The sequence below is a fragment of the Pelobates fuscus genome, chromosome 8, assembly GCF_036172605.1.
Source record: "Pelobates fuscus isolate aPelFus1 chromosome 8, aPelFus1.pri, whole genome shotgun sequence".
Classification (NCBI taxonomy): domain Eukaryota; kingdom Metazoa; phylum Chordata; class Amphibia; order Anura; family Pelobatidae; genus Pelobates; species Pelobates fuscus.
This window is the reverse complement of record NC_086324.1, coordinates 76,469,746-76,488,815: the sequence shown is the minus strand read 5'-3', so window position 1 is coordinate 76,488,815 and position 19,070 is coordinate 76,469,746. Positions and strand designations below refer to the sequence as shown.

General features: G+C 38.2%; 1 protein-coding gene across 1 annotated transcript in view; it reads right to left on the bottom strand.

Annotated features, from left to right (window-relative positions):
* ZDBF2 (zinc finger DBF-type containing 2) overlaps window positions 1-10,241 on the bottom strand; it is a 74,925-nt gene extending 64,684 nt beyond the window's left edge. The window contains exon 1 of the mRNA XM_063428752.1: window positions 10,186-10,241. The gene's annotated coding sequence lies outside the window, so the exon portion shown is untranslated. The remainder of the gene's footprint in view (window positions 1-10,185) is intronic.
* Between the last annotated feature and the right edge of the window lie 8,829 nt (window positions 10,242-19,070).

The following is a 19,070-nucleotide window of genomic DNA, read 5'->3' as shown; positions in this document are numbered from 1 at the left end:
GCAGAGGAAGCATCTTTAGACTTGAATACAAGTATGATTTTACTATATTTAGGGAGGCAAGGGGGACCAGATGGTGTTTTTAACACTATAGTGTCAGGAATACATCAATCTGGTTCTCGCATATTCATTTTATTTTCTATGGATGCACTCTGGTGCAACTAGAATTCACCAATGGATAGTAACACAACTGGTCTCAGCATCCATTTGTTGTATAGGAGAACAGTAGTACCTGCATTTTAGCATGCCTATCATGACTACACTAGGTTATGCCTTTGCATAATATGTTAGCAATGTCATCAATTGCAAATTGTATATATTATATTTCCCCCCATTAATACTTTTCCATCTCGCCTTTATTCTTGAAAAAGGTTGCCATGATTTTTCTTTATATGGATACTCTAAGCACTTCAGCCATTGCAGTGAGTTGCATTAAAGTGCAGTCCCACTAAAGGCATTGTCAACTGATTCATATGAACTTCCACTTTAGCATACCAGTGCAGGACAGATTGATGTCATAGGTGACTATTAGAGGCAAGTGTCAAACCATTCATGTACTGTTTGTCAGCATACAGTGTAACCTTACCAGGATACTCTTGGCACTATAACTAGTGCATCACTTTCTAATTGTTATGATGCTTGAACTGCCCTTGGGAAGGAAATGAAATAAAAAGGTGGGGGGGGAAGGAAATGTAAAAAAACAAACAAACAAACAAACAAAAAACCAACAGCAACAACAACACACACAACATGTGCAGCTGAGAGGAAGCAACACTATGGTTTATTATAGCATTGGCGTGTTTACCCCTTAAGGACCACAGACTTATAAGATACGTCCATCAAAAAACCTCATACGTCCGCTGTAAATTTGAGCACTGGAAGCGATCGTGATCGTTCCAGCTGCTCTAAGGGTATTACACAATGCCTCAATATCGGATCGATCACTTCCGGGTTGCCGCATGTGGCACCCGGCAGTGTAGGCAAGAGCACTGGAAGCCTTCAGGCAGGCTTCCAATGCTCTGCCTGTACGGAGTTCCTCAAGGGATTCGAGGCACTCAATTAAAATAATTTTTTTTTTTTTTTTTTTTAAATTAACCCCCTACCCTTCCTCTCCCTCCCCATGTACTTACTGATCGCTGCCGTTCCCCCATAGGTGATCGGTCTTCTTCTGAGGGGGACTGTCTGGGCTCAGCCCAGTAATTGTAATTTGTATATGTCATTTTATTCTAACTGTATTTTATATACTGTATTTTACTTAGTAAAAGTGTATTTTGGGATAATATATATATATATATATATATATATATATATATATATATATATATCCCAAAATACACTTAGAATGAAATTATATAAACATATATCTATGTATATCCCCTTAACGACCGTGGACGTACTAGGTACGTCCGACAAAAAACGCTCGTTAAGGACGCGGACTTACCTAGTCGTTAAGGACACGGATTTACCTGGACCGGCAATCCCCATCGGGGGGGACTGCTGGGGTCTCCGGCAGCAGCTCCGGCCACCCCAGCCTATGTAAACACCATGATCACTTCGCCACAATAGGACTCTAGGAGCTGCCAGCAGGGGGACTGTCTGAGCTGTCAGGCAGTCCCCCGTGCTGGTAAAATAGTTAAAAAAAAAAAAAAAAAGATATAGATAGATTTAGCGACCTACCTGTTTTATGACGGCTCGCACTTACGACCAGGCGTAAGTGCGAGCCGTCGTGGGGATTCCCTGCTCTGGTGTACATGTCTATGTACTGGGAAACTTCGGGGAGTTTCTGTATTACGGGGAGTGTCTGTATTATATATGTATAATATAAAATAATTAAAGCATTTTATAATATATGATACATATATAATTTCATTATAAGTGTACTTTGAGATATATACACATATATCTCAAAATACACTTATAATGAAATCATATATATGCATCTTATATGTATAATATATTGTAAAATGCTTTAATTATAATATATTATATAATTATACATATATAGGAAATAAAAGTGTGTGTGTGTATATATAGTGAATGCAGAGTGTGTGTGTGTGTGTGTATTTGTGTAGTATGTGTATAGTGAATGCAGTGTGTTTGTGTAGTGTGTGTATATAATGAATGCAGAGGGTGTTTGTGTAGTGTGTATAGTGAATGCAGTGAGTGTTTGTGTAGTGTGTATATATAGTGAATGCAGAGTGTGTGTTTGTGTAGTGTGTGTATAGTGATTGCAGAGTGTGTATATAATGAATGCAGAGTGTATGTGTGTTTGTGTAGTATGTGTATAGTAAATGCAGTGTGTTTGTGTAGTGTGTGTTTATGTAGTGTGTGCATATAATGCAGAGTGTGTGTGTGTGTGTGTGTGTTTGTTTCTGTAGGTATGCAATTTGTGTAAAATGGGGAGGGGAAGGGGAGGCATTTTTAATATAATTTTTTTTTTTTTTTTATATTTTTTCAAAAAATATTTTATTTTTTTATTTCCTCCTCCCTGCTTGTTACCTGGCCTGGGAGGGGGCTATGGCTTTCCCTGATGGTCCTGTGGCATGGACTGTGCAGGGAGGGCCCCTCAAGCGCTTACTAACCTTGCCAGCAGCTCCCCTGTGTAAATCTTGTGGCCAGCGTGCCATGCGGAGCGTTGACATGGTAACCCGTGGCAACGCTCTGACGGCCGCGGGATTTACACTGGGGAGCTGCTGGGAAGGTAAGTAAGGGCTTCCTGCGGGCCCCTCAGGACCGCCGGGCTTGGTATGCATTATCGGCATCTCTATTGGCCGATACCGAATATCGGCCAGACCGATAATCGGTCGATCCCTTATATGGAGGGGGAGGGGCAGGGAGAGGGAGAGGGAGAATGAATATATACACACACAATTAAACCGCTAACTTTGGCCAGCGTTTGTGACTAAGTGGCTGTAGCGAAAGCCACTTCGCCACTGTGTTTTGGAGGGGGCTGCTTGCCCGCCTCTTACCCTGTGACTACGGTCCCTGGGCGATTTGGCCCCTTTATGCCCGGTATTTGGGCATACTGTGTGTTATTGGGCTGTCCCAGGATTATGGGCCCTCTCATCAGCTCATACGAAACTTAAACCCCATGGCGTTTGAACTGTGTTTGTGGCATCTGAGTGCTGTTTGGATATGTTGAGCGCTCAGATCCAAGCCATCTGGGGATGGGTTGAATGTGGGGGTTCTGTTTAGTATAACAGGAGTTATGTATTTTTATGTCTTTTGGTGGTTGCTGGTAACATGTGCTTAATGGAGGCTGTGTTTGTCCCTGGATATAATTAAATCAGCTTCTCCATTGTCTCCAGGATAGAGGATTCTGTGGAACTAGTTTGAGCTGGAAAAACCATGCTTCCAGAAGGTCAAATGCACATTTGTACTAACTTTTGAACCCCTGGTCCAATTCGTATGATTTTTGAGTATGTTGTTCCCCTGAATGGATTGATTGTGAATATGTATTTTTATGTGAATGTGATGTATATTTTGGGAGTTATGAATGTTGTGTAAAAACGGTATTTTCCCTACCTATGATAATTGTATTTTCCTGTGTGTACAGATAATTCGTTTACAGGTAGAGGGGAGTGCTATGTGTGGGATGTAACTATTGTGTGATTGGTTAATGTACGTTACTGTGTGTGTCCCTCCCCTTCATGGGAGCACCTAATAAAAAGGGCTGCAAGCTAGCAGCCAGAGAGTTCTATTTTTACCCTCAACTTGAGTCCTGTCTCTTATTGGGGGAATCTGCTACAAGGGATTGCTATGCTAGGCATATTCCCTTGCTATAATCACTGAGCTCTTGTAAGAGCTTGTTCCTGCTTCGTTCTGAAGGGAGATAGCTGCAGCCTGCGGTGCTTATGGTGTCTGGTGGAGTGCTTGGAGTCCTCTGGAAGCGCTAGGAGCATCTTTCAACGGAGGTACCCAGTCGGGGTGCCAGTTGATCCGTTACAGTGGCTACTACAAAAGACTGGACATACCCCATTTTGAATACCCTGGGTTGTCTACATTTGAAAATGGTATGCCATGATGCGGTTATTTCACATTTCTGGGCTACCATATAGTCTCAAAAGACAAAACAGACCCGGCAAACCAATCTGGCAAACAGAATTGGGCAAGTCCTATATTGACCCTGTAACTTTCCAAAACACCATAAAACCTGAACATGGGGGGGTATTGTTATACTCGGGAGACTTCGCTGAACACAAATATTAGTGTTTAAAACAGTAAAACTTATCACAATGATAAAATCACCAGTAAAAGTGCAGTTTTTGTGTAAAAAAAAAAATGCAAAAAACAAATAAAAACACTAACTTTGACCAGTGTTTGTGACTAAGTGGCTACTACAAAAGACTGGACATAATTGTACAAATGGTATGCCATGATGGGGTTAATTTTCATTCCTGGGCTGCTATACAATCTCAAAAGCAACATAGGCTCAGCAAACCAATCTGGCAAATTTCAATGTAAAAGGGAAAAATCCTACATTTGACCCCTGTAAGTTTGCAAAAACCCATAAAACCTGTACATTGTGGGGACTGTTGTACTCGGGAGATGTTGCTGAACACATATTGGGATGTTCTTTGTTAGTAACACATAACAGGAACTGAGAATCCATGCCTAAAGTACAATGTGAGAGAAAAACAAACACAAAAAAATGACTACCCAAAAGGTTGACAAAGACTGGTGGTAGAATTAGTGCGTGGAAAGAGTTAAAATACCACCATTTGAAATACCCTAGGGTGTCTACTTTTCAAAAATATATGGTTTGATGAGGGTAAATTACATTGGCCAGCTTAAAAAAGGTCCCAAATAGGACATGGGTGCATGATGACCAGCTGTGAAGATTCCAAGTTGGAAAACTGGAATGCGCACCCTCCAAATAAGATCTTTTAGCCCCCAGAGAACCAGACACACCTGTACATGGGTGGTATCACTTTACTCAGGATATGTTGGTGAACACATACTGGGGTGCTCTTTGGCAGTACCCGTTAAAGTTCTCTGTACATGTATTCTAAAATTGCTATGGGTGTCAAAAAAATCACCAATGATTTTTATTTTTTATTTTGTATAGATTGGTGGTAAAATGGTTGCATGAAAAGAGTCAAAAAAGTTTAATACCTTAGGTTGTCTTCTTTTAAAAAATATATACATGTGAAGGGTTATTCGGTGTTTCAGATATCAGTGTTACAATGTAACTTGCATTAATTTCGAAGAAAATAAAAAAAAGGTTGGAAATAGTTGGATAGTGCTACTTGTACTTATAGCCCTATAACTTTTCAAAAAAGCTAAGAACATGTTAACATTCGGTATTTCTAAACTCAGGACAAAATGTTGAAACTATAACCATCACATAGCCATAACCATCACACTTATGACAAATCACGGCTTGAACTATCTTACTTTGCATGTAATGCGTCTATCTCATATATTAGTTTCCCCTTTTACGTTGCATTACTGAAATAAATGAACTTTTGCATGATATTCTAATTTTTCGAGTATCACCTATAGATGCGTAACAGATTTTGGAGGTCAAAGTTAGAAAAAGTGTGTTTTTTAAAAAAAAAAAGTCATCATATTTTATACTTTTCTTATAGTAAATTATATATGACATGATGAAAATAATGGTATCTTTAGAAAGACCATTTAATGGCGAGAAAAACGGTATATAATATGTGTGGGTACAGTACATGAGTAAGAGGAAAATTACAGCTAAACACAAACACTGCAGAAATGTAAAAAGAACCCTGGTCTTTAACGGTAAGAAAATTGAAAAACGGTCCGTTCACTAAGGGGTTAAATAGTAGTAGTAGTTACTGCTACACAAAAAGCAAACATTGTTCCATTTACTGTTCTAGCACGGGAAGCCAGCAGTTGGCTCCTCAACTACCGATATGATCTGTGTGCATGTTCATAGTCAAAGGCAGAAGGAACCCAGAAGATGTCATTCCAAAACACGAGTAAACTTACCTGTTGGCTATTATTGTTTTAACATATGTATTCGCAATTATGTAACTGGATAATTAAGTACGCTTCTATACTATCCACTATATTTACTTTGAAATAAGTACAAGTGGACATATAATGTTTTGCCAGTGAGCCAACAATAGGCTTATGACAAATGCACAAATGGGAAATATTTTTCGCTCATCTGCCTATCTCCGCACATAGCTTGGTTCACAAAACTGTGAACTGAGTAGTCAATAATCAGAAAGTAGCTGTGGTATGGCTATCGCTTATAATGCAGTACCACTTATTTTATCCGTTAAGTGGAACTCCATATGGGTATAAACTAGTTATTTCATACACTTTGCTGGAGAAAGGTTTATGGCATAAGATGACACTCCAAAAATTAGAATGTGAGGCTACTTGTTGGTGGACCTCTTCCTGGTGAGAGAGGGGTCTGTACATGCAAAAAGTCTCTCTCAGATGACCAGGTACAGGTGTTTGAATGTAATTTTTTTATTTTGCATTGTATGTTAATTTTGTGCACATTTTTTTTGACAATCTTTATTTTTCAAGTTATGTTTAACAATATACATAGAAATAGGTTCAGGTTGGAAATCATTGGCAGTCACATTTTAACAAGTTGTTTGTGCAAATTACAATTTGGTTATGCCCATACCGTGGTTTCTTTGTAAAAATCTGTTAGTCCTGTCTTTTAATATGGTTTTGTGCACAATTTTGAATGCATTATTTATGCAATACATTCAAATATGGGGTGATTTATGACAAATTTTCTAAAGAGTTAAAATTAAATCATATAAATACAAGCTGTTACAGAAGCACATTAAGAACAGTATTAGAGCATTTCAAGAAGAATTTATAAAAATAAAAAAAAGTTTCCCTTTAGAATAAAGTTAGATTAACTTAAAGAAACACTATACCTGCCAGGAAAACAAAGTTGTTTTCCTGACACTATAGCTCCCTATAATGCTCCCCCGTGGTGCAAAAGGGGTTAAAAAAAACCTCCTGACACTTACCTGAGTCCAGCGCTGATGTCCCTTAGCGCTGGCTCAGGGTGCACCTTCACTCCTCCTCCACCGACGTAAGCCACGCTCGCCTAACAACCCAGAAGTCCCTTTATAGATAGAGTTAACCCATAACGGTAACTATCGCAGTTAATTAATAACTGCAATAATTACCTTTCCAGGTAAGGGACCTGGGATACCCTTTAACCCCTTAACGCCGTTACGGCGTTCTATGCCGTCGCGGCTTTAATGGGCTTTAAAGCCGTTGCGGCGGCATAGAACGCCGTAACGGCTTAAGCCCCCAGAAGATCGCAGCTACTTACCTCCGCCGCGATCCTCTTCTGGGGGGCTGCCTGACAGCCCAGGCAGCCCCCCTCCGGCAAATGAGGCCCCCGGGGGCCATGGGATCGCTCTCAAAGAGCGATCACATGGCCCCCTATAGCTGGCTATGGATCTGCCAGCAGGGGGACTGTCTAAAATATTAGACAGTCCCCCTGCTGGTAGGAAGAGTAAAAAAAATTTATTAAACATGTGTAAAATTAAATTAAAAGTATTTATATATATATATATATATATATAATATATATATACACATATTATATATATGTAACGTCATACAAAGTGTATTTTAATACTAATATAAGTATATATATTAATATTAAAATACACTTAGAATGACGTTACATATATATAATATGTATATATATTATATATATAATAGATATATACACATATATTATATATAAATACGTCTAATTACAATAATAAATAAATAAAATAATAAAATAAATAAATAAAATATTGAAACAAAATTTAAAATAAATTATATATGCATATGTAATTTCATTCTAACTGTATTTTGCTATTAATATATATATATTGGTAACATAATACACTTAGAATGAAATTCTATATATATCTATCTATATATAAAATGCAAATAACCGCAAATATATATATATAGATAAATACATATAATTACATAAAAGATTACATTAGTATGCACGTAGAATTTAAATACCTATAAATGCATATATATTAAAATTCTACGTATATATTTAAGTCATTTTTTAACATAATTATGTCATTTGATTAATTAAAATTTGATTGACATGCCTGACAACACAGGGAGAAAGTGCAGCGAATTTAATTTGCAAGCACTATATTTGACCCTGTAACTCTCCAAGACACCATAAAACCTGTACATAGGGGGTACTGTTTTACTCGGGAGACTTCGCTGAACTCAAATATTAGTGTTTAAAACTGGTAAATTTTATTCAAACAATGATATTTTAAGTAAAAGTGAAGTTTTTTGCATTGTTTTCAAACAAATGGCACTTTTATGGACTATATTATTGTTGTAATATGTTTTACTGTTTTAAAACACTAATATTTGTGTTTAGTGAAGTCTCCCGAGAATAACAGTACCCCCCATGTACAGGTTTTATGGTGTTTTGGAAAGTTAGAGAGTCACATATAAGGCTTGCATTTCATTTTTTTGACATTGAAATTTGCCAGATTAGTTATGTTGCCTTTGAGATCGTATGGTAGCCCAGGAATAAGAATTACCCCCATGATGGCATACCATTTGCAAAAGTAGACAACCCAAGGTATTGCAAATGGGGTATGCCCAGTCATTTTTAGTAGCCACTTAGTCACAAACACTGGCCAAATATTAGTTTTTTTGCTTTTTTCACACAAAAACAAATATGAACGCTAACTTTGGCCAGTGTTTGTGACTAAGTGGCTACTAAAAAAAGACTAAACATACCCCACTTGCAATACCTTGGGTTGTCTACTTTTTCAAATGGTATGCCATTATGGGGGTAATTCTCTTTCCTGGGCTACCACACTGTCTCAAAGGTAACATTACTAATCTTGCAAATTTCAATTTGAAAATGGAACGTTCTATATTTGACCCTGTAACTTTCCAAAACACCATAAAACCTGTTAATAGGGGGTACTGTTGTACTCGTGAGACATTGCTGATTACAAATATGTGCTTTTTGTTGCAGTAAAACCTAACAGTATTATGACATGTACAGCTAAAATGTGAGGCGGAACTACAAATAAAAAAAATAAAAAAAAATTCTCAACAGTTTTTTAAATTTTATTCATAATAAATTATGTTTCATATATAAATATTTGATATAAAATGAAAGCCCTGTTTCTCCTGAACAAAATGATATATAATAAGTGTGGGTGCATATAATATGAAAGAGGGGAACTACGGGTTAACAGACAACTAGCGCAAATTCCAGTTTTTGTTTACGTTTTGTTTTGATCAGAACGTGTACTATTGACTCCGTCCTGAAGGGGTTAATTGGATATCTCAGTTAATATTTAGATGACCAAACATTTTGAAACTGCTCATTACTTAAAAGACTGATCACGAATGCCTATAAAATCATGTACTGGTGCCTTCTAAATCTTCAGACTAGTCAGCAAACCTGAGAAGTTAATATTTCAGTATCTAAACAACACAGTAAAGGGGTGGGGTAAAGTACATTGGCATGAAGGAGGGGGGAACTATAGGGAACTATGGTGCTAGGAAATCAACTATTTTCCTGGCATACTATTTCCTTTTAAGCAATTCTTTATAATTCTTATGTCAAGAGGAGATGACAGATTGTATGAATGCTGTCTGTATTACAAACTAAGCATAGCATAGCATGGGTGTAATGATATGTTAACCAAGCTTGAGACAGGAAAGACTTGTCAGTGGCTGCAAATTTTAATACATATTTTGCAGACAAGAGGACCATAGAAACCTGCGTTTTTTGCCACAAAGATCTACCAACTATAATGGGTTAAAAGGGCACTTCAAGCAGCAACACAACTTCATCTAAGTGAAGAAGTTGTTGTGGCACAAGGATGCCCCCACGTTCACTTATACCTCAATGGATTAAACCACCAGCTACTGGGGACTACGCCTCCCATGATGCTCAGCCACCCGCAAAAGTGGCTGAGCATCAATGGAAACGTGCTTCACAGAAGCCTGAGCGGCAGAAAGCAGCCCCCGTTAAACTAATGACTTGCTATGTGTGATGTTTACTTTATTACAGACACGCACATGGTGCAGTCACCCCGCCTCTCCCTTTAACATCACTCTGCTACAAACACACCATTACACTCGCCTCCGGGTCCAGCAAGCAGCCATCACTGCTTTTCCTCACGTTTCGACTTAGGAAGAAGCAGAAACTAATATTAATGAGTTTCTCACCTAGTACTACTCCTTCCAGTCTTTCAAACGCTTCCGGGAACTACCGTTTCCGCCTCCGTGCAACATTGTGACCATAGAGTCGGTATTCCATCCGGTGGCTAGAACGGAGGCCGCGCTATCACTCGGTAGCCGCGAACATTCTATCATGTCTGAGACAGCAAGGGAGTGTTATACAAGGGCTATGGGAGAGTAATGCTTTATTGTGATTCAAAGCAAAACAGATTATATAGGGCTTACATAAAAATAGTTATGAAAATACTTGAAGTATAGACAGCAAGGCAACAAAAATAAATAATTATAATATATGGATAAGGCTGCAATTGCATCCCAAGAACCATAACCACTACAACAGTGTAGTGGTTATGGTGCCAGGAGTTCCCTTCAGTTCTCCCCCCCTGTGAATACAAACATGCATTTTTCGTCTGTGTATTCATTGGAAGCATATCTTGAAAGATCTCTCCCCTAACAGTAAAGAAATAGGTGTAGGCGCTCACTATAATCAATCAATAAGAATGGGCTACAGTAGATCAGCAAGGATTCCCAAACCTTGCGAAGTGTGCAAATTGTAAGAAAAAAAAAAACAGGAGTGATCTGCTGCGCCAAAACAACCACACACATGAAAAATAATATTTAAAGTGCCCTTATAGTGCAGAATGAGTAAATAATCTTATATATACACACAGGGACGTATTAGCCGCAAGGCAAATAAGGCATTTGCCTTGGGCGGCACTTTCCAGGGGGCGGCAAAAAAAGCCGCCCCAAATGCCCAGGCAAATACTTTGTTAGCCTGACGGCTAACTGACAATCCAGGTGGGCAGGCGTCGCTGGCGAGGGAGCACTGATTAGGGAGCTCTCTGCTCAGCTCCCTCACGCGCTGCAGAGTGATGCAGGGAGCTGGAATATGACATCATATTCCGGCTCCCGGCATCACTCTGCGGCGTACAAGGGAGCTGAACAGGAGGATCAGTGCTCCCTCGCCACCTGCACTCACCGGCCAGCCGGCTGCCCAGCAGCCCCACTGGACTCCAGGGAAACGAGAATCGAGTGTCTGTTAGTGTGAGTGTGTTAGTGAGAGTGTATGCGTGTCTGTTAGTGAGTGTGTATGTCTGTTAGCTAGTGTATGCGTGTCTGTCAGTGAATGTGTGTGTGTATTTAGAAGGTGGGGGAAGGGGGGCGCCTGAGTTTTGTCATGCCTAGGGCAGCACAAAACCAGGATACACCACTGTATACACACATACACTCCTTAACCCCTTAAGGACAGAGCTTCGGAAGCTTGTCTTTCACTTTGTGACAACGGCATTTTTTGCATTTTTTGCTGTTTGCGTTAACTGCAATTTGCATTTGACTAATTTATTGCACCGACGCATATTATATACCGTTTTTTAAAGGACAGAAAGGGCTTTCATTTGATGTAACATATATATATATATACATGCTTATTTATTATAAAAAAAAATACAGGAAAATGCAAAAAAAATGAAAACATTTGATTTTTTTTACAGTTTTTGCAATAATAATGTGTGCCTAATTAGTGCAGGTTAAGGAAAGTAATTAAAAATAAATTAATTTAGTTGTTCTGATTTACAGAATATATAATGTGTCTGGGATTTTCAGTTTTTTTTGGTAGTTACAGGTCACAAAGCACAAGGAGTAAAATAAACTTTTAATATGGAGCGATTTTAGAATTTGGTATGTTTGTCTTGTAAGCTTTATAGCCATAAAAGAAAACAAAATTGCCACACAAAAGTATATATTTATATAAAGTAGACACCACAGGCTATTTACCTAAGGTTGTTTTGACACTTTCTACGTAGCCATTTTACCGCCAACCTCTGCTAAATATTGGAGTAAAATTGTGTTTTTGGGGGGTTTTCGCACACAAACTTATAACAAAGAACTTCTCATGTGTATTTTGTAAAGTTGGTGTGTGCTATTCCTGTACAAAGTTTTATTATGTGTTCAGTTACTTCTGCTGAGTACAACGGTACCCCCATTGTATGTCTTTGGCACTATTTTGTGATGCTACAGTGCCATATAGGAGACCTGTCCTTTTCAGTATTCACAGTAGAATTTTGAGAGACGGATTTAATGAGCCTATGCTTCCATTTGGGGTATTATAACAGTTTGACTGTTCAAAAAAAACCCACAAAGGCCTACCATTTGTAAAAGTAGACACCCCAGGGTATCTCATAAGGTGCATATTGTGCCTTAACATGCCCCCATTTTTTTACCATTACATGCCAAAGTATGTGGTAAAAAATAATTTTGTGCATTTTTTACATACGGATTGCATTTTTGCTGGGCATTTTGTATATTTCATATGTGCCACTAAGTTCAAACCCCCCAAATTATGCTCAGCTAAGTCTTCTGAGTAAAAGGACACCCCCATTGTATGTCTATGGCACTATTTCGTGAAGCTACAGTGCCATATAGGAGACCAAGCCATATCAGTTTTTACCGAACTTTGAATTTTGACGCCGGGCCTAAGTGCAATTTCCAAGCATCTTCGCAGGTTTTAAATTCAAACTACCCCACAAAGGCCTACCATTTCTTAAAGTAGACATCCCAGGGTATTTCACAAGGCATATTTTGAACCTTAGCGTGGGATCATTTTTCCGCTAGCGTGTACCAGGTGTAGTGGTAATAAGCGTTTTTTTCTGCCTTTTTGACACACAAAGTGAGTTTGCACAGTATATTTAGCAAACCATATGTGTACTACCACTGTATAATACTTCATATGTTGCTCAGCTATGTCTGCTGAGTACAAAAATACCCCCGTATGTACCTTTGCAGAGGTATATGTGGACATCGGAGGGGCACATTTGGGACACAGCCATTCCATTTTTTTTTCCAACTTTCAATTTTTACGCTGTGCCCATGTCCCATTTTAGAGTATTTTACCAGGCTATATAATCCAAATACCCCATAAAGCCATACCATTTCTTAAAGAAGACATCCCAGGGTATTTCAAAAGGCATATTTTGAACCTTAGCGTGGGATCATTTTTCCGCTAGCTTGTACCAGGTGTAGTGGTAATAAGCGTTTTTTCTGCCTTTTTGACACACAAAGTGAGTTTGCACAGTATATTTTGCAAACCTTATGTGTACTACCACTGTATAATACTTCATATGTTGCTCAGCTATGTCTGCTGAGTACAAAAATACCCCCGTATGTACCTTTGCCAGGTATATGTGGACATCGGAGGGGCACATTTGGGACACAGCCATTCCATTTTTTTTCAAACTTTACATTTTTACACTGTGCCCATGTCCCATTTTAGAGTATTTTACCAGGCTATATAAACCAAATACCCCATAAAGCCATACCATTTCTTAAAGAAGACATCCCAGGGTATTTTAAAAGGCATATTTTGAACCTTAGCGTGGGATCATTTTTCCGCTAGCTTGTACCAGGTGTAGTGGTAATGAGCGTTATTAAATGTATTTTTTTACTTTTTAAAACTTTTTTTACTTTTTAAAACTATTTTTTAAACTTTTGTTTTGCTTATTCATTTTTTTAAAGTTTCCTAAACTTTCGTAAAACTTTTTTTACAGATTTAACATTTTTCTAAGCTTTTTTTTTACGTTAACCCCTAACTTGCAGTAAGCAGCACTAACAGTAAATTCCCCATTTTCCCATAACTCCCACCCACCTCAGCTAGCAAAATATTTAATTATACAATATTTAAATTAGTTAATTAAATAAATTTAACCCCTGAGGGTTAAAAAATAAATAAAAGTTAATCGTCAGGGGTTAAAAAAAAATTAGATCACAGTATAATACTGTGATCTGTATTTTGATCACTGTAGGCAGTGATCGACTGGCAGGGAAGGGGTTAATTTTTATTTGGACTGGGTAAAGGGTTTATTTTTTTACATTTTTTACTTAAACGTTATTAAAACTTTTTTTAACTTAATTTTTTAACTTTTTAAAGCTTATTTTTAAACTTTTTTTTAACGTTAACCCCTAGTTAGCCTAATACTAAATCCCCCAATTCCCCACTAACTTCCACCCTCCCCAGCTAGCTAAATTTATAACTTTAAAAAATTTAAATTCATTAATAAAATAAATTTAACCCCTGAGGGTTAAAAAAAAAAATAATTAACCCTCAGGGGTTAAAAAAAAAATCAGATCATAATAAAATGTAATCCCTGCCAATTGATCACTGTAGTCAGTGATCAATTGGCAGGGAAGGGGTTAATTTTATATTAAAATGGGTAAAGGGGGGGTAAAGGGGGGTGGGATTTTAATTTTACTTTATTATTTTGTCACCAGGGGGCAGGATCACTGAAGATCCGGCTCCCTGCACTTCACACAGAACCAGGAAGTGCAGGGAGGCGGAGGTGAGTATAGAGAGCACATGTGCCCGCTCTGGCATGCTGTCAGAGCGGGCACATGTACTCTGACAGCCCGATCCGGTGCTCCCGGTCTGCCTCTAATGCAGAGGCAGACCGGAGCACCATTAACCCCACGATCGCCGCGATTGCGATCTGGGGTTAATTTTAACTGGTGACGGATGAGGTCCGTCACTCGTCGTTAAGGCAATCCCCTGAGTGACGAACCTCATCCGTCACTCGTCGTTAAGGGGTTAAGGACTGAGCCAAATGTACACGTTGTGAACAGAACAAAACGTAAACAAAACCTGGCATTTGCGCTATATGTCTGTCCAACCGTAATTAACCTCTTTCATATTAAATGCACCCCCCTTATTATATATAATTTTATTCAGGGGAAACAGCGCTTTCATTTATTATCAAATATTTAGCTATGAAACATAATTTAATATGAAAAAAATGGGAGAAAATAAGAGATTTTGTTATTTATTTAGTTCTACATGACATTTTAACTGTCAATGTCATAATACTGTTAGCTTTTACTGCAATAAAATACACATATTTGTATTCAGCAAAGTCTCACGTGTAAAACAGCACCCCCTATGTACAGGTTTTATGGTGTTTTGGGAAGTTACAGTGTCAAATATAGCACGTTACATTTGAAATTGAAATTTGCCAGGTTGGTTACGTTGCCTTTGAGACTGTATAGTAGCCCAGGAATTAAATTTACACCCATAATGGCATACCATTTGCAATAGTAGACAACCCAAGGTATTGCAAATGGGGTATGTCCAGTCTTTTTTAGTAGCCATTTGGTCACAAACACTGGCCAAAGTTAGCGTTAGTATTTGTTTGTGTGTGTGAAAAATGCAAAAAACACCAATCTTGGACAGTGTTTGTGACTAAGTGGCTACTAAAAAAGACTGGACATACCCCATTTGCAATACCTGGGTTGTCTTCTATTGCAAATGGTATGCCATCATAGGGGTAATTTTCATTCTTGGGCTACCATAGGGTCACAAAGGCAACGTAAGCAATCTGGCGAATTTTAATGTGAAAAAAATGAAACACAAGCCTTATATTTGACGCTGTAACTTTTGAAAACACCATAAAATCTGTACATGAGGGGTACTGTTGTACTCGGGAGACTTCGCTGAACACAAATATTTGTGTTTCAAAACAGTAAAAAGTATCGCAGCAATAATATCGTCCGTGTAAGTGCTGTTTGTGCGTGAGAAATGCAAAAAACGTCACTTTTACTGGCGATATCATTGTTGTAATACATTTTACTGTTTTGAAACACTAATATTTGTGTTCAGCGAAGTCTCCCGAGTAAAACAGTACCCCCTATGTACAGGTTTTATGGTGTCTTGGAAAGGTATAGGGTTAAATATAGTGATAGCAAATTAAATTCCCTATACTTTCGGCATGGGTTGTTAGGCAGGTCCCGCTAATTGTAATTAATTAGGATACCTAATTATGTAAAAATATTACATAAATATATGTGTAGAATTAATATATGTATATATATATATACATATGTGTATATATACGTATATATCATTTTTTTAAATATTTTTATTTATATATAGGTGCATATATATAGTGATATATAAGTATATATTTATGTATATAGATATACCGTATATACTCGAGTATAAGCCGAGTTTTTCAGCACATTTTTTGTGCTGAAAAACCCCAACTCGACTTACCCTCGAGTCAATGTCTGTATTATGGCAATTTCCATTGCCATAATACAGACAATGGGGCTAGCAGCGAGCGCTTACCTCTCCTGCAGCTCCTGTCAGCTCTCTCCTCCTCCGCGCCGGTCCGTTCAGCACCTCGGTCAGCTCCCAGTGTAAGTCTCGCAAGAGCCGCGGGGTCATAGTGTGGCTCTCGCGAGACTTACAGTGTGAGCTGACAGAGGAGCTGCACGGACCGGCGCGGAGGAGAAGGGAGCTGACAGGAGCTGCAGGAGAGGTAAGTGCTCTCCACCAGGCCCCCCCCCCCCACTGAACTGCCAATGCCACTAGACCACCAGGGAAGAAGAGCCCTCTCCCTGCCATGTATCAAGCAGGGAGGGGGGGGGCGAAAAAATAAATATTAATAAAATAAAATAATTAATAATAAAAAAATATTAAAATAATAATTTAAAAATAAATATTAATAGAACAAAAAAATGATTTAAATAATAATTAATAAAAACAATAATCAAAATGCCCACCCCCCACCAACACAAACACACACTGCATCACACACACACACACACTGCACTCACACACACACTGCATTCATACACACACACTGCATCACACACACTCACACTGCACTCACACACACACTGCACTCACACACACACACTGCACTCACACACACACACTGCATTCATACACACACACTGCACTCATACACACACTGCACTCATACACACACACTGCACTCATACACACACACTGCACTCATACACACACTGCATTCATACACACACACTGCATTCATACACACGCACTGCATTCATACACACACACACTGCACTCACACACACACTGCATTCATACACACACACTACATCACACACACACTGCACTCATATACACACTGCACTCATACACACACTGCACTCACACACACACTGCACTCACACACACACTGCACTCACACACACTGCATTCATACACACACACTGCATTCATACACACACACTGCATTCATACACACGCACTGCATTCATACACACACACACACACACTGCACTTATACACACACACTGCACTCCTACACACACACTGCACTCCTACACACACACTGCACTCCTACACACATACTGCACTCATACACACACACTGCACTCATACACACACACTGCACTCATACACACACACGCTGCATTCATACACACGCTGCACTCATACACACTGCACACACACTGCACACATACACACACACTGCATTCATACACACACACTGCATTCATTATATATACACACTGTAAATAAATATTCAATTAACAATTTTTTTAGGATCTAATTTTATTTAGAAATTTACCAGTAACTGCTGCATTTCCCACCCTAGTCTTATACTCGAGTCAATAAGTTTTCCCAGTTTTTTGGGGTAAAATTAGGGGCCTCGGCTTATATTCGGGTCGGTTTATACTCAAGTATATACGGTATATATTATTTCGTTCTACGTGTATTTTGATATATATATATATATATATATATATATATATATTAATATCACAATACAGTTAGAACGAAATAACACACATCTATATATTTTAGAATTATTTATTTTTAAATGTTTTTTTTTACGTATTTACATTTTTTTTTATATTATATATAAATATATAAATCAATAATTATATATATATTTAATCAGTATCAGTCTACGTGTAATTTGATATTAATATATATATATATATAAATAGTAAAATACACCTAGACAGTGTATGTGTGTGTATGTATATGTGTATATATATATATATATATATATATATATACTTAGATCATATATATATATAATATATATATATATATATATATATATATATATATAATTTTTTTATACTTATTTAATTTATTTTAATTGTATTTCCAGCAAGCAGGGGGACTAACTGTCATTACAGTTAGTCCCCCTGCTGGCATTGCTGCAGCCAGCTATCCCGGCCATGTGATTGTTAGGTCCTCGCAAGGACCTCACTCTCACATGGCCCGGGGGGGCTGAAGAGGGCAGACGTGCCGCGGGGGGCTCCCTGGGAGTCCCCCCAACCGCGATAGCCGGCCTGGGATCGCCGGCGACCGGGTAAGTAAAAAAAAAACGGAGGGCGTACAATTACACCCGGCGGCGTTTAGAGCCGCTTAAAAAAGGACGTAATTGTATGCCCTCCGGTCTTAAGGGGTTAAATATTGGAGTAAAATTATTTTTGACACACAAAAACTTATAACAAAGATTTTCTTATGTGTATATCGTAAAGTTGGTGTGTCCTATTCCTGTACATTTATTTATTTTGTTTTCAGCTACATCTGCTGAGTACAACGATACCCCATTGTATCTTTTTTGTGAAGCTACAGTGCCATTTAGGAGACCTGTCCATTTCAGTATTTACAGTAGAATGTTGAGACAAATTTGATGGGCCTATATTTCAATTTGGGGTATTATAGCAGTTTGACTGTTCAAAAAAAAACCCACAAAGGCCTACCATTTGTAAAAGTAGGCACTCCAGGGTATCTCATATGGTGCACATTAGGCCTTGACATGCCCCCATTTTTTCACCAATATATATCAAAGTATGTGGTAAAAAATAATTTTGGGCATTTTTTACATACGTATTACATTTTTGCTGGGCATTTTGTATATTTGATATGTGCCACTATGATCAAAGCCCCAAAATATGCTCAGCTAAGTCTTCTGAGTAAAATGATACCTAGCTACAGTGCCAAATAGGAAACACCCCAGGGTATTTCAAAAGGCATATTTTAAACCTTAGCGTAGGATAATTTTTTTGCTAGTTTGTACCAAGTCTAGTAGCAATTAGCATTTTTTCTGCCTTTT